This window comes from Rattus norvegicus, chromosome 1 (genome assembly GCF_021556685.1).
Source record: "Rattus norvegicus strain SHRSP/BbbUtx chromosome 1, alternate assembly SHRSP_T2T, whole genome shotgun sequence".
Classification (NCBI taxonomy): domain Eukaryota; kingdom Metazoa; phylum Chordata; class Mammalia; order Rodentia; family Muridae; genus Rattus; species Rattus norvegicus.
Window position 1 is genome coordinate 68,875,291 of NC_141534.1, and position 17,646 is coordinate 68,892,936.

The following is a 17,646-nucleotide window of genomic DNA, read 5'->3' on the forward strand; positions in this document are numbered from 1 at the left end:
TACTGCAGTAGTGCTGTTGGTGAAGACATGTTGTCTTAAATATTCCTGATTGTGTTTTTATGCTGTCATCTAGAAATCTGACTTAGGGATAATTGAAATTCGAGGTGATGATATTTTGTCTTGTTTCATTAGGTGGGTATTTCATTCCTTGGATTCTGTTGTCCTTTCTGGTTCTTAGGAGGGTGTGGTAGCTGTGTGCTGTCTCGTAGGAAATTCTGGGATCATGATGAATGTAGCCACTGGAGTTTCCTGATACCTAGATATTGGGAGATGATCCTTAGTATGGGCTAAGAGGATGGGGCTGGAGGTGTCTGTAGGAGGGAGGAAAGCAGGATGTTCCATCAGGTTCTTCTTAGTTCCCCGAGAATGAGGACAAAAATTGAGCAAAGGTTATGCAGATAGTCTACTACAAATTTGGGGATGCGACTGGGGAATTGGACTTGAAGAAGAGGAGGAGGAGGAGTTAAAAGATATGAGGCTCACCTTTCTGCTTAGCTGACTAGCCTACTTACTACCATGGCAGAATTGGTCAATAGGTTCCCAGGGAATACCTGCTGTGTTGCTGGCTTAGAAAACAGGATGAATATGAAGGTAGTTTGGAGGAGAAGATCTTTGAGCTCAACTAGAGATTGGGGGACAGTGGTTTGCTTCAGAGTTCGAGGTGAAATTGGGAGATTGGTTTTGGAGAAGTGAAGATCTGCAGTTAGCTTACCTGCTTCCATGGTGGAACTAGCCAGCAGGTTGTCAGTAGGATAATGGGATTACTGTGGGGAAGGACAGTTAGAAGAGAAGGTCTGCATGGACCAAAAGAAGGGAGGGCAGCGCAGCAGGTAGTCTGCTACAAGGCTGGGTATAAGCCTGAAGACATATTGATAGAAACACAAAAGATATACTGGGAAAAACTCTTCAAAATAAAACGAAAGGAGAAAAATAAGAGACTAAAAAGTGAACAGAATATCAGTGAGCTGTGAGGCAATTTCACTTATACACATACGGATAAAACTAAAGTTATTAAAGAAAGTACAGACAAACTTTGAAATAAACCCTGAAATATTTTTAAAATTGTAAATTATAAACTCAAATATCCAGGACAGCCAGGATATTTGATTGTCTCAAAAAAAAAAAAAAAAACAAACAAACAAAAAAAGAAATGAATTAATTAAAAGTTTCAGGACTACAGACCAAATAAAGTAAAAGATTTCAGTAATTACCAGCCATAAGTGGTATTCAATAGCATTTTGAAAGTCCAGGAAGCAGTGGCTGAGATGATGACACACAGAACTATAGTCCGAGTATGCCACCCCTCAACTCAGCCAACAGCTGCTCTGAAGGAAAGCAGGTTTACTGTGGTCAGACAGTACAGTTTTCCAGAAATTGAAATATGAATTTGTCTGCATAAAAATTCTCTACTATTAAGTATTTGCCTTTGATCCCACTTTTCAGAACCATCCATACAGACCAAACAACATACACCTTTGGGCAAGGATCAACAAAGATGAGCACCACCAGGTTTATGTAAATATATAAATGCTCAAAATAGCTGTTCTAAGGTCTACACTTTTTACAAGATTGTTCTGATGTCCAAGGGTTAATAAAGAATGCTTTACTTTTTTTATCCTGTTAATTATCTCTCATTTGTCAAGAAAAAAGTAAATATGGCATTTATGAAATAAGGAAACATCAACCTATTTTTTAAAAAGTGGCGGGATATTAACATTGACGTGTAGCATTACAATCATAACGAAAACTCTCTCTGACACCCTACCCATAGCTGGAGTGATAATAGACTTGAGATGGAAACCTACTACTTCCATTTTCCTAAACCAATATAATTTCTAACTGTACTTTCAATGCTTACCCTAATTCCACAGATAAGCATAGCTCTCAGCCCTCATCAAAGAACCTTCTGTTCTCAATAGGTAGAGATTATTACACAGACCCACAGCTGGTCAAAATGCAGAGAGTCAGGGGCTCTGGGATGTTGAACACCAATTGATACATTTGCAACCCAACCTCTACACCTGAATCTCAGAAAAAAACATGGGAGGAGTGGGGGGGTTTAAGAGCCAGGGGCTCTGGACAGTACTTACTAGATGCTTTCCCCTATGAATTTCCCTAATTACATGGAAAACTGTACCTACAAAATCTCAACACTTTAGTTGTCTGAACAAGGCAAACACAATGACAATAATAGTTAACATGTGTAAACATGAAAAGGGAATTCCATGTGATTCCACCCCTACATGAAGAGACACATATGGTCATGGCTGCGGAGAGAGAAATCATCCCCAGGAAAGAGTTCCTGCATAGGAAGTCCAATCCTAAGTAATTAACATTGTTTACATCATGGAAGGATTTTTAAACCACTGAAAGCAGTCTAGGAGACAATGGGCTGGGTCTCCTAGACCGCTTAAACTCAAGAGTGTATGAACACTCAAGAAAGTGAGCTGGAGAAATAGCTCAAGAAGAGTCTTGGCTGTTCTTCCAGATGATACCAGTTCAATTCCCAGAATCTACATGGTGAGTCCCAACCATCAGTAAGTCAAGAAGATAGATACAGCATCCTCTTCTGTCCCCGACAGGCACCAAGCTTGCACATGGTACACAAACACCCATACATATTAGATAGATAGATAGATAGATAGATAGATAGATAGATAGATAGATAGATAGATAGATAGATGATAGATAGATAGATAGATAGATAGATAGATAGATAGATAGATGATAGATAGATAGATAGATAGATAGATAGATAGATAGATAGATAGATAGATAGATGATGGATGATAGATAGATAGATAGATAGATAGATAGATAGATTTTTTTAAAGAACTTCAAAAAGAAAGTTATAAGAACAAATTTTCCAGACAATCAATGCTAGAGCCATAAACTCTTGATAAAGAAAAGTTTCAAATGCATTGTGGAAAGTGGAATAAAGTTTAAATGTTACCAAAACATTTTCTGTTTTCAATGATGTCTTAGTTTGGGTTTCTGTTGCTGCAACAATGACCAAAGGCAAGTTGGGAAGGAAGGGGCTTATATGGCTTACACTTCCAGCTCATACTCCATCAATGGAAGAAATCAGGACAGGAACTCAAGCAGGGTAGGAGCCTGGAGGCAAGAGCTGATGGAGGCTTTCGCTGGATTGCTCAGCCTGCCTTCTTATAGAACCGAGCACTACCAGCCAGGGAATGGCACCACCCACAATGGGCTGGGCTCTCCCCCATTTATCATAACAGAAAATGTCCTACAACTGGATCTTCTGGAGGCATTTTCTCAATTGAGGCTGCTTCCTCTCTGATGACTCTAGATTGTGTCAAGTTGACACAAAACCAGCCAATACAAATGACAATGCCAAGTGTGGATATAAAAAGAAGGGCAGGTCGTGTAGAGCTCCTTCAAAAACCTTTGATGATTAGTCTATCTTCCCCAGTAGACTACAAGCTCAGTAAGGGTAGAAGATGGGACAGTTTTATTCATCATTCCATACTCATCCCCTAAAACATAGTTAAGTAAACAATATTCTAATAAATGAATAAAATAAAAAGTCACATAGGTACTAGGACATATACTATAAATCTACTAAATATTATAAAATGGAATTTCTGGTTAAATAATAGAAAATAGAGAAAGTCTTTATCAAGTAGAGGCATCTTTAAAAATGAGAGGATTCTGAAAGCTGGCCAATGACTTTCCTTCTTAGATCTTCCTCAGGAATGCACATCTTTCCCCTTCCGTTTCTCCCTTTAGTTGTGATACACGATAAGAACCCTTGACAGAAACCAAATGGATGCTGAGCCATGCTTGAGAACCTTTGGACCGTAAGATAATAAACTTTTTTTCACAAATTACCCAGCCTGAAGTAAATGTACTAGTCCGAGAACCTACCGCAATAAGGACAGTGAGCTGTTTCAGAAATTACAAGTGAAGCCCATGGCATAACACATGACCAAAATGGTAGTCACTATAATTTGAATAAGCAATAAATTTAACAACTGAAATATAATGACTAATGGTATGGACTATCAGTCTTTTTGGGTCAGCTGTTCATACTTCAAAGATCTTCCAGGGTTTTCAGTTTGAACTGCTAAGAACCAGAGAACGGTAGCATAAATAGCTGTTAGCAAAGACCTAGCTGCCAGCTACAAGGATCCTTGTAACACAATGGAGTTCTCTGAATCAATCTACATGCTAAGGACAAAAGGCAAATTTTTTAAAAAAAATTTGGAAGGGGAAGAGTGAACTAAGAACCCTATGATGAACTCTATGATATCATCAGATCACAGCTACTATCAAAAAGAACAGATGCACCGGGGAAGATTGGGAGTCTAGTGTGACTCTGGGTAGGGGGTACAAACCTCCTTGCAAATCAGCAATAAGAGACAGTCTCCTGAGACGGGGTCAACTAGGGTCACCACAAAAGAGGAGGAACTTGGCCATATGAATGTCATTCTGCAAACAAGTGTGTAATTAAGATTGTCAATTTGTTAGTTATCTAATTAATTTTGGTTAATTTCTCAATAATCATTGATCCTATTTTCGCTTATATCAAAATTTTATTACCTGAAAAAATGGGTAATTCATGAGAAACAATCGTCAAAAAGAAAGCTGAAGGTGAGAAAGGGTAGGGCCAGTGTCTCCGGAGGCTGAAGCAGGAGGATGGCCTGAGCTCAGGAATTTAAGTCCTACCTGAGCAGCACAGTGAAATAAACCATCTAATAAAAATACATTTAATAAAAATACATAAAAATTTACAACTGCCACTTAGTGAGCACTCAATTAGTATGTTAAATGCATACCTTTAATGAAGCAAATTAAATTAGCATGCTTGAATTTCAGGGACCACCCTTCACCAGCTTCAATGCCTTAACAGAATTCATATAACAATGTTGTTTTTCTCACATTAGCTTAAAATGTGGTCACTATTTTTTACTATAGCATAAAATATGCCTATGACTCTAAATAGGCTGACTAGCATATTTGTGGTTCTTATGAAGCAAGACACATATGCTGTACAGTTTCTATTTAAAAGTGTAATTAAAAAGAACTAACAAATAAAAGCATTGGGAAAATTATATGGATTGTTTTCAGTACTCAGATCTTGATATGTGTTCCAAAAGAAGAAACTGTACAATTAGACTAGTAAAATCAGAATTTAAAATTTTTCAAGAGAAATTGAGAAAGGATAAAAACCACTTAAGACTAGAAATGTTCAAGAGAGAAAATGGATCATGTAACAGAGCCCTGAACTCTCAACTAGTTCTGAAAAATGTTCATGTTGGATTGTAAAATAATATTTTAATATCCTCCCTAGCACATTTTAGTATTTCCCTGAACCAATTTTACTCATGTGTAATTTATGTTTCTATGTCAAACACCTGCGCGTTATAAATATATTAGTACAAAAACCTACTTTAAGGTTTTTATTAAATCAGAAGTATGTATGAGCGCACTTACAGTTGAAGAAGTTAATGCAAGAGTTACTGGCTAGTTATGGTACAAGACTGAGCCAAGGAAAATATTCACTTATTTATATACTGCAGCACTTGAAAATGTCTCATTTACACTGTGCCCAGAACCACAAAATTTATCAAATAAATTTCCATACCCCCTCAAACCTAAGCAAAAGATACTGTGAAACTGGCATTACACTGAAAAATAAAATACTAGTACTATGCAGTTGTATCCATTTATAGGAAGAAAAAAGGTCATATTCTACAAATGATGAAAATAGTAACTCTCAGAAGATTTGTATTTAAAAAGTATCAAAAATAAAAAGTAGGACATTCATGAACCCTATGAGAATTTTATGCAAAAAGAGAAACACGACATAAAATAAAACTTGAAACTGAGGGGGTCCAGGTATCAAACCAATGTTATTGTTTTTAAAAAATTCTAGAAACAATACCTTCTGCTTAAACTAGTTATTTATAATACCCATAACCAATCTTTTATCCTAGCATAGAAAATCTATGGTGTCTGACTGCTTTTATCAACCCCGTTAGCATACAGAGATAAAATTCACCTAAAGGTTGTTTCATCATAATTCAGCACTTTGGTACTCTATGTAACTTTGACCTTTTCCTTGAGAGACATTTATCAATGTCTAGAGACATGTTAGGTTGCCATGCTGGAATGGAAAGAAGACACACACAGCAGTGCCACTGGCAACTTGTCTCTTCTTGCTATAGAGTAGGACTATTGCCAAACATTCAACAGCAATCAGGACAGCCTTCAAAACAACAAAAAACAAACAAACAAACAATAACACCAGTAATTATCCAGCTCCAGATATTAACAGGACCAAATTTTGGACAGCCTATTTCTTAGTTAACTTTTCTGTTACCATATAATAAAATACCTTGACAAATGCTACTTAAAAGAGAGTGTTTATTTGGGCCCACAGTTCAAGACCATACTTCATCATGATGGGGAAGACACGACATCAGATAGGGAAGGCATGGTGGCAGGAACAGGAGGATGTTTTGGTAACATTGCATCCACAGTCAAAAGGCATAAAGTGAGCAGGAAATGAAGTTGGGCTATGAAGACTTGAGGTCCATCTCCAGTGATCCACTAACTCCAGCCGGGTTTTATACACTTCCCAAATAGCATCACCAGCTGGAGAACAAATACTCAAAACATCTCAGCCTTTGGGGAACATTTCATATTCAAATCATAATATCTTTGTTTAAAATCCAATCCCTTGCCTGGGACAATCAAGTATGACAAGAATTTCAAAGTGAAACAAAAGTATAATTTTCATAAAGAAGTTCTAAGAATAGAACAAAGTATAGAAAATGCACTAACCTATATATGACAGATAAACAAGGAGTGTGCTGCTTTTAACCACTAGACACCCTTCCTATGTGACTAAAAGCTAGTATTTTCAATTCCTCTCTATATTTCTTTTTTTACTTCATACTGTGAAAATTCTCATGTATCCACAAAATAAAATAATATATCCACTATCCAACTTTAACAAGGGTCAACGCTGTACCATTTTTAAATGTATGTTTCTGTCATTCAGAAAATTGGTGTTTCTTAAATATTAAAAGCAAATGCCAAAGGGCATTTTTTTTTACCAGCTGATATTTAAGGGGTTTTTTTGTCAGTATTTACCCTTGAAGAAAGCTGATCAGGATAAACTATTTACAATGCACATGAAATGAAAGCTCCAGTAAATGAGGGTTAATTAGATCATTTGAGGAATGGATGGCAGAAACCAGAACAGCCATCCCAGATTCAAACAAATGGTAGGAAAAGTCCTCGAAGTGTTCACCATGTAAGCACAGGGCTGGACAGAAGATTGAAAGGCACTGGTGGTAGCCTTTGCCCTTAAACATAAAGGCAACATGTAAGCCTTCTGGGCAATAAAGCAGAAGTGAGATGTTGCCACAGAGATGCAAGCAATAAAAGTTCTAGATCAGGAATGTCAATAAATCTTGATGATGTTCCAGCTTTAACAAATTGACAACTGGGTGGAGTAAGATGATAAAACTGATACTCAGGGCTCTCTGCTCCTCCCTGTTCCAGAGACAACCACATCTTCTCGTGCAGTGCCAGCCTCATCCCATAGACAAGATAGTGAATTCAGGTCGGTGTGAACGGATTTGGCTGTATTGGGCACCTGGTTACCAGGGCTGCTTTCTCTGCATCTGGCAAAGTGGAGATTGCTGCAATCAATGACCCCTTCATTGACCTCAACAACATTGTCTACATGTTCCAGTATGACTCTAACCATGGCAAATTCAATGCCACAGTCAAGGTTGAAAACAGGAAGCTTGTCATCCACAGGAAGCCCATCACCATCTTCCAGGAGCAAGATCTTGCTAACATCAAATGGGTGATGATGGTGCTGAGTCTGTCATGGAGTCAACTTGCATCTTTAATACCATGGAGAAGGCTGGGGCTCACTTGAAGGGTAAGGCCAAAAGGGTTACCAACTCCACCCCTTTGGCTGATGCCCTCATGTTTGTGATGGGTGTGAACCATGAGAAATATGACAACTCACTCAAGATTGTCAGCAATGCATCCTGCACCACCAACTGCTTAGCCCCTCTGGCCAAGGTCATCTGTCATAACTTTGGCATCATGGAAGGGCTCATGACCACAGTCCACACTATCACTGCCACTCAGAAGACTGTGGATGGCCCCTCTGGAAAGCTGTGGCATGATAGCCGTGGTGCAGCCCAGAATATCATCTCTGCATCCACTGATGCTACCAGGGCTGTGGGCAAGGTCATCCCAGAGCTTAATGGGAAGCTCACCACCATGGCCTTCCGTGTTCCTACCTCCAATGTATCTGTTGTGGATCTGATATGCTGCCTGGAGAAACCTGTCAAGTATGATGACATCAAGAAGGTAGTGAAGCAGGCATCTGAGGGCCCATTAAAGGGTATCCTTGGCTACACTGAGGACCAGGTTATCTCCTGTGACTTCAACAGCAACTCCCACTTCCACCTTTGCTGCTGGGGATGGCATTGCTCTCAATGACAACTTTTTAAAGTTCATTTCCTAGTATGACAATGAATACAGCTACAGCAACAGGGTGGTGAACCTCATGGCCTACATGGCCTCCAAGGAGTAAGAAACCCTGGGCCACCCACCCCAGCCCAGGAAGGGTACTGAGAGCAAGAGAGAGGCCCTAAGTTGATGAGGAGTCCCTATCCCAACTCACACAAAACTCTTCAACATATGCACCTTAATTACACTTCTCATACCCACATATAGCATGAGCACACACAAAAACACCCATAAAAAGTTTACCATTTGTAGCACAGAAACTTTATCTGAGTTTTATGGGTGTTAATAGACAAAATAGTCTATAATATACAATTAAAATGTGAGTAGTGGGTTTTAATGTGTTGGGATTACCCAATGGATCAAGAACTCTGTGGAAATTTGAATGAGAATGGACTCCATAGGCTCATAAATTTGAATACTTAATCACCAGGGAGTGGAACTATTTGAGAGGATTAGGAGGTGTGACTTTTTGGGGGGTAGTGTGTCACTGGGGATAGGCTTTGAAGTTTCAAAAATCTATTTCAAACCCATAGTCTCTCTCTTCCTTCTGCCTGCCTATCCAGAGGTCGAACTCTGAGGTGCTTTTCCAGTACATATCTGCTTGTGTGCCCTGATGAAAACGCATTAAACCTCTAAAACTGTGAGCAAACCCCAATAAGATGGTTTATTTTATAAGAGTTGCTGTGGTCATGGTATCTCTTCACAGCAAGAGAACACTGGCTAAGATAAACACTAATGTTCACATTTCTCAACCAATCGATAATCTGCTCTCATAGAAACAAGAATTCTGTTCTGGGATTCAACACATGGTGACTGAATTGATGAATGTAAAAACTGCTCATTTTAAAAAGAAAAATAAATGGATGGCTATAAAATTCTGGTCACACAGCATTATTGGTAAATGGATTCTCTATGAGGAGTAAAGGTCAAAATTCACTCAAAACACACAGAATAAATAAGAAAACGTGTAGATTACAGATGTCTCGAAACTTTTGTGCTTTGAGATCATTTTAGACTTGAAGGGGTGTTACACATAAGGTGTCACTTCCTATAATCTCCAATCTAAAATTCTATCAGCATGGTCTATTTATCAAGATGGGAATTTAAAGGAATAACACAGAAACAGGAAGGACAGTGAAAAGGATGTAAAAGGAGAACAAATGGCAAGCCAGTAGGACTTCCTCTAGCTACCTAACATCGTGTTGCCATTGACTACATAGTTCAAATAAATAACTATGAGGATTTTAAAAAAAGACAAGGAATAATGATCCAAAGTTCAAGTTTCAGCAGCTTTTCTAGCAATGCTGTTTGTGTCCCAGTACTGTTTAGTTCTGCTGTCTCCTCGGTCCTCTCATCAAAGACAGCTCACATTAACCAAATATCTTACAGCATGCTGAACTCATTAGTTCTGATATATCTTTTTCCTGTGTATGTATGCCTTGGAATTTCTGCATAGAAATTATGTCATCTGTGAATAGAGATCCTTCCTGGTCTGGATGCCTTATGCTGCCTTTCTTGTCTAATTGTCCCTGTTTTATCCTCTGTATAAAGCTGAAGGAAGTTTTCAGAACTGACATCTCTATTTTGTTGCTATTCTTAACACCAGAGCCATTAGTCTTTCCCCACTAAGAAAAATATCAGGTGCTCTGTTAAGATGTGGAACTTGGTTTGCACAGTCATTTTGACCAGGAAGAAAAGAGTAGGGTTTCCTTCATATGCTTTATCTGAATCGTTTAAACTATCCTAACTACAGTTTGTATTCCTTAGCTCACCCTCATTATGACCTTCAGGTACCAGGTCATAGAGTCAGCGGTCCTGGCCAGCATTTGCCATGAGATACCTGTATGATCAGATAGTGATCATGCCTCAGAAGCTAGAATCCCTCTTTCACAAAGTCACCTCCAAACTTCTAAGAGTTAAATCAATCAACCAATTTTTGTGTGTATGACGAAAAGTAGGACATTGAAAACATACTCTTAGGAAATCCAGAAAACCATAAGGATATACTTTAGAAATCTGTACTCTACCAAATTGGAAAAAATTGAAATAAAAGTAATAAATTTCTTGATTTGTACTATTTAATACTTGATATTCTATTAAAGTTAAACCAAGATCAGATAAGCAATTTAATTGAAGCTATAACTCTAGTAAAATAGAAGAAAGAAAAAGTCTCCCAGCCAAAAGAAGCCAAGGACTAGATGGATTCAACACAGAATTCTATCAGACTTTCAAAGAAGAATTAATACCAGTACTCCTCAAACTATTCTCCAAAAATAGAAACAGAGGGAACACAGCCTAATTCTTTTTAACGAGGCAACAATTGCCATGATATCTAAACCACACAAACACTAACATAGGAAAAGAATTACAGAGCAATTTCCCTACAGCATATATGAGCATATAAGCAAAAATCCTCAATAAAAGACTTGCAAACTGAATCCAAAAACACATGAAAAACATCATCCATCATGAGCAAGTAGGCGTCACACCAGTGCTGCAGGGATGTCTCAACAAATGTAAGTTGATAAATTTAATCCACCACAGAAAACGACTGAGAGGCAAAGCCCATATTATCATCTCATAGATGCAGAAAAGGCCTTTGACAAAATCCAACACACCTTCATGATAAAAGTCCTGGAGAGACTAGCGATAATAAAGTCAAATTACAGAAAGCCATCAGCCAACATCAGCCAAAGCATAAAGAAACTCAAACATCTACACTAAGACTAGAAACTAGACAAGGCTGCCCACTCTCTCCCTACTTATTCAATATAGTACTTGAAGTTTTAGCCAGAGCAATCAGACAACGGAAGTAGACCAGAGGGATACAAATAGGAAAGGAAGAAGTAGAAGTATCTTTATTTGTGGATTTCAGGATTTTATACATAAATGACCCTTAAATAACAGGAACGTTCTACAGCTGATAAAAAAAAAAAAAAAAAAAAACTTCCAGGAAAAATCAGTAGTCTTTCTACTGACAAATACCGAGAAAGGAATAAGAAAAACAATAACTTTCACCATAGCCTCAAGAAAAAAAAAAAAAACCTATCTAGATGTAACTGTAAGCAAACCTATAAAAGATTTGGACAATAAAACTTTAAGACACTGAAGAAATCTAAGTGGTATCAGCAAAAAAGGAGGAAGACAAATCCATAACTAAATATCCTCACAACGAAGTGAAGCCTCCAGTGCCAGGAATGGGCCAAATCTAATTGAATTGTTGACCAGAGGGGCCTCATAAAAATTCCCAAACGACCGAATCTATTGCCAAGGCTGTTGGTTGCGCTCTAAAAAGTGATTCTTAAGTCCTTTTGCTGAAGACAGCGCCGACATAACTCATTGAACATGGAGAAGTCAAAGTGGTGCCTAGCTAGATCCTTTGTCTCTACTGACTGATGTAGTACTGGAAGGTACACTGTGTGCTACCAGAGGAAAAAGGTCAATACTGACCAAGCTACAAACCCTGTGCTCAACAATAGCAAACGGCCTGAAGGATACGCTGCTGTAATAGTGGCACAAACATGGGAGAGATCAACCACTTCCTGATTGACAGCCCACTGCATGAGACGAAATGCATGCCTGATGCTGCTCAGGTGACCAAGAACCTTAAACTAGACAGACCACGGACCAAGGGGGAAAACCTAACACTTCTTCTAAAGGAATGTAGCCTTCTTCTTCAGGAAAACACCAAATGGCGGATGACGCCAGTGCAGGGAGAGGGTCCGGAGGACCCGGGGGCCCAGGATTAGGAAGCCGCTGAGGCTTCTGCGGAGGATTCGGAAGCGGTCTTAGGAGCCACAGTCGGTCGTGGTCGAGGCCGTGGGGCTCGTGGAGGTAAAGCTGAAGACAAGGAGTGGATTCCCATCACCAAGCTGTGGCGCCTGGTTAAGGACATGAAGATCAAGTCCTTGGAGGAGATCTACCTGTTCTCCCTGCCCATTAAGGACTCTGAGATTATTAAGGCTTTTTCCTGGGTGTATCTCTGAAGGATGATGTTCTGAAAATCATGCCAGTGCAGAAGCAGACTCGGGCTGGCCAGCGGACCAGGTTCAAGGCTTTCGTCACTATTGGGGACTACAATGGACACGTTGGTCTTGGTGTTAAGTGTTCCAAGGAGGTTGCCACTTTCATCTGACCGACCATCATCTTGGCCAAGCTTTCTATCATTCCCATGCGGAGAGGCTTCTGGGGGAACAAGATTGGCAAGCCCCACACTGTGCCATGCAAGGTGACAGGCGGCTGTGAGTCTGTGCTGGTGCGTCTCGTCCCTGCCCCCAGAGACACTGGCATTGTCTCTGTTCCTGTGCCCAAGAAGCTACTGATGATGGCCGGTATAGATTATTGCTACACTACAGCCAGGGGTTGCACTACAGCCTGGGCAACTTTGCCAAGGTCACCTTTGATGCCATCTCCAAAACCTACAGCTACCTGACCCCTGACCTCTGGAAAGAGACTGTGTTCACCAAGTCCCCTTATCAGGAATTCACTGGCCGTCTTGTGAAAACCCATACCAGTGTCTCTGTTCAGAGAACGCAGGCACCAGCTGTGGCTACCACATAAGGGTTTTTATACAAGAAAAAGAAATGAATTAAGTCTGTTAAAAAAAAAAAAAGGAATGCAGCGACACAACGCTACATTCTTAGATCCGTATTTTGCTCAGCCATCATCAGAGAAGCTTCCTCCTATAGCAGATGGGAACAAATACAGAAACCTACAGTCAAACAATGCACAGTGAGAGTCCTTGAAACACTGGGTCCTAAAAGGGATGTCTCTATCAGATCCCTCTCCTCAGGGCTCAGGGGAACTCTGTGAAAAAGGAGGTGGAGAGATTAGAGCTGGTGAGAGTGGAAGACACCAAAGAATCAAGAGTTTCTAGACACAACAGGATGAAAGCCCCTAAAAGGTCAAATAGACACTGTGGCAGCACACATAGGGTGCATACATGTCCGCTGGAGATGGGATCCCAGAGGAGAGGAAAGTGCACAGCCCATCCCTAACCCAAATGCTATCTTCAGTTGACAACTGCTGACATAGAAAGAATTCATCTTCTCCTACTGAATCTGATTGGGTATACAAAACACACTTAAGGGCAAGCACCTTCCCAACACTAGAAGGCAAGCAGAAAATGAACTTAATATTATTTTTCAAAGTTTAGGGGTTGGGGATTTAGCTCAGTGGTAGAGCGTTTGCCTAGCAAGCACAAGGCCCTGGGTTTGGTCCTCAGCTCTGGAAAAAAAAAAAAAGACAAAATAACAAAAGTTTTTCTTGGCATTTTTTACCTTACAGATATTTTTCTTATACATTATGGTTTCCAATTTTGTTTTCTATGGGATTTCTGTGTATATATAATATAAATGCATTATCTCTGTCTCTTGTGCTCTTTTTGCCTTTTTTCTTCCTTTGTTTCTTTTTTATTTCAATTATTGTAGTAAGCTTTATTTCTTAGTAAATTTTTATTCACTTTACTTCCTGTTCACTGGCCCCCTCCCAGTCAATCCCTTCCTCAACCTTTCTCCCATATTCGCCCCCTTCTCCTCTGAGTGGGTGGCGGGCCTTGTGGGTATGCCTCCCCACCAAGGTACTTCAGGTCTCTGTGAGGCTAAGTGCTTCCTCTCCCACTGAGGCCAGATAAGGCAGCCCAGGTAGTAGACATACAAGTACAAACAACAGCTTTTGGGATAGGCCCCACTCCAGTTGTTCGTGACCATCATGAAGGCCAAGCTGCACATCTGCTACATATGTTCAGGGAGGCCTAGGTTCAGCCCACGTATGTTCTTTGGTTAGTGGTTCAGCTTCTAAGACCCCCAGGGGTATAGTTTAGTTGATTTTGTTGGTCTTCCTGTGGAGTTCCTATCTCCTTCAGGGCCCACAATCCTTCCTCCTCTTCTTCCATAAGAGTCCCCAGGTTCCATTCACTGTTTAGCTGTGAGTGTCTGTATTTGTCTGCATCAGCTGCTGGGTGAAGCCTCTCAGAGGACAACATGCTCCTGTTTGCCAGCATAATAGAGTATGATTAATAGGGATGGTGCTTGCCCATGGGATGGGTCTCAAGTTGGGCTGGTTATTGGTTGGCCATTCCCTCAGTCTCTGCTCCCTGGCCCATGCCTGCATTTCTTGTAGACAGGATAAATTTTGGGTTGAAATTGTGGGTGGGTTGGTGTCTCCACTGGGGTTCCTGCCTGGCTACAGGATGTGGCCTCTTCAGGTTCCATATCCTCAGTGTACTGAGTCACAGCCAAGGTCTCCTCCATTGGTTCTTGGCTGCCTCCCTGCCATAGTTATGCTTTTACTGCTGTGAACAAGGACCATACTGAAGGTAACTCGTAGAAAACATTTAATTATATCTAGCTTACAGGTTCAGATGTCAGTTCCTTAGATGGGAGAGCACGGCAGCATTCAGACAGGCATGGTGCAGGAGGAGAGTTCTACACCTTCATCGGAAGGTTGCTAGAAGACTGACTTCCAGGCAGCGAGGATAAGGATTTTAAATCCCAAACCCACAGTGGCACACCTACTCCAGTAAGGCCACAACTACTCCAACAAAGCCTCACCTCAACCTGCCTTTTTCCTCCAGAGTGCTGGGATTAAAGGTGGGCACCATCGCACCCAGCTCTTCTAATGAGAAAGAAAAGGTGTGGTGCTCCTGAGTTAACATGGAGGATCTGGGGGAATTGAAGGAGGGGGAAACTAATCAGAATATATTAAACTAAAAAGTCAGGTACTCAAAGACTCCACAATAGCACAAATAGAGAGCCTTTCTCTTGTGAAATTCAGAGTAAGTAGGTAGAGCAGAATGAGAAAGAAGCCTTCTCTGTGAGGTTCCCTAGGGATGAGAGTCCTACCTTAACTTTCAGACACTCCCTTAGACTACTGTTGTCAGCTGCATGGTTGAAGCTGCTTCAATCCATCTACAGGAGATTAGACTGAACAAAGAGGGAACTGTATGCCCAATTATTTTAAATCCAAGACTCACACTGTGTTTCAGAATTTATATGGGTTATGCCCTTAGTAAAAACTTAAGTATGCAACCCAGAACTCACTCTAGTAAGACTTAAAAAGACAGTCAGTCACTGGTTCAGGGAACATGTGTCCAGCTGGTAATGAGTAGCCATTATTGAAAATAAGAAAAATGAAATCATCAGTATTTGGGACAATCAGATTCTGCCAACAATCATGAATGAGTTCAAAATAAAAATGAATATTGAACTACCTAATGCCATCTTATGAATGTACTTTTTATTAGCATGAGTTTGTTGCACAAAATAGTGACTTTTACAAGGCAATTATCACACATGCATTTTTATGTACCTTAATTATAGTCATTGCCTTTTACCCTCTCCTCTCTCTCTCTCTCTCTCTCTCTCTCTCTCTCTCTCTCTCTTTCTGTCCTCTTCTACTGTTACAGGGCACCTGAAGAGAAAAAATCCCAAGAGGCCTGAATAAGCAGAATGGAGTCTTCATTAACCACCAGTCCCAGGCAGATTAAGAGGAAGCAACCCTGACTTCCATTTGGTTTAAGTTTTTAAGGGTAAAAAAAAAAAAACACAATTGTAATGTATACAGATAACAAGCGTTGTTTGCAGAAGCTGTTTACAGCAGTGGAGAGGTAACAGCTATATGGTCAGGCAGGTAACCTTTAGCTCAAGGTCATATTGTATAGGACCAGTTTACCTTAGGAATTTAGGGCTAGTACAGAGTCCAGTTTTACCCAGGATAGTTTTAACACTTAATGTATTCACAGGAATATTTTCATGAGATGGCATAACCATATTTCCGTAGCCCACTACTCTACTCTCATGTCTTTTTTTTGTCTTTTTTTTTTTTTTTCTTTTCTGGAGCTGGGGACCGAACCCAGAGCCTTTCGGTTGCTAGGCAAGCGCTCTACCACTGAGCTAAATCCCCAACCCGACTCTCATGACTTTTTAAAACCCAGACTCAACATAGGTTATGTTTTTCTTCCTGAATCTGGCTTATTTTGTTAATGTGAGGGCCTCCAATTCCACTCATTTTCATGCAAATGTCACCATTTCATTCATCTTTGTGGGTAAATATATTCCATTGTGTAAATAGCACATTTTTTTTCTGTATCCATTAATCCATTGTAGAAATGTAAATCTGTCTGGCAAATTTGAAAAACAATATAGGGGTTCCTTAGAAAACTAAAAATAAAATGCGATATGAATCACAAGGGTAGAAAACTGACCAAAGCAGCCATGGCAGCAAAGTCCAAATGGCTTCCATTTATTCACAAGCTGAACAATCAGTTGTTTCAGTGACTTTATGAGAGGTGCAAACTATACCTCTTGTACCAACACTAATATCTGTAGAAATAGTGAGAAGTCTAAAAGTGGTCAACACCAAGCTATGCTTTGATGACCTCTAAAAGCTTTTATTTCGTACAGGCATATGTTATATTTGCTTCTATAAAACAAATCATCTCAACAAGAACTAAGAGTGACGGCCGCACATCACTTTAGGACAACCTTTGACTTCCTTGGCAAGCACACTCAAGGTTCAGAAATGCGTTAGGGGTATCAAGTGTAATAGTGACATAGGAAACCCCCTTCACTGTTTTAAAAAGCTGATTCCAACATGTTTGGTGTCCTTCGACTGTCTACAGCAGCTTAACCAAGCTGAACATTTGAGGAGAACCAACAATTGCATTCACTGAAGACCTATTTGAAAGGGAAAGCCATTTAAGTCATATGAACCATGAACCTGTCTCAGAAACAGTGGCTTCTAAAACCAGCATGAAGCATTCACATGTCAAAAATTATTGTGTGGTATTCACCAGAGAAGACTGCTTGGTCATGGGTTTAAGCCAATAGGAAGTCTTTATTAGCTGGCTGGCAACTACAGTGGGATTGAGATTCCAGTGCAGCCCTGAGCCTTTCTCAAAAACAATGTTCTGATTTGACACACTTTGGTTAACAAGAACAGTTAGCCAGAAGTGAAGCTAAAAGAGCTAAAAAGCGATGAATAGCACATTTTGATACTTTCCCAGAACTATGGGCTTTGATGGATCAGGCCTCTGTTTTAGTTTTGGCGGGCGGTGCTGTCTACCTGCTGAGTTTTGCGGCCTGAATCGCACTTCCACCACGGAGTCAGTTGTGCTAA

At 40.1% G+C, this 17,646-nt stretch overlaps 2 pseudogenes; both read left to right on the forward strand.

Annotated features, from left to right (window-relative positions):
* Positions 1–1,294: 1,294 nt before the first annotated feature.
* LOC148007180 (glyceraldehyde-3-phosphate dehydrogenase pseudogene) lies at positions 1,295–8,593 on the forward strand (annotated as a pseudogene).
* A 3,627-nt stretch (positions 8,594–12,220) lies between these two features.
* LOC108349836 (40S ribosomal protein S2 pseudogene) lies at positions 12,221–13,089 on the forward strand (annotated as a pseudogene).
* The last annotated feature ends 4,557 nt before the right edge of the window (positions 13,090–17,646 follow it).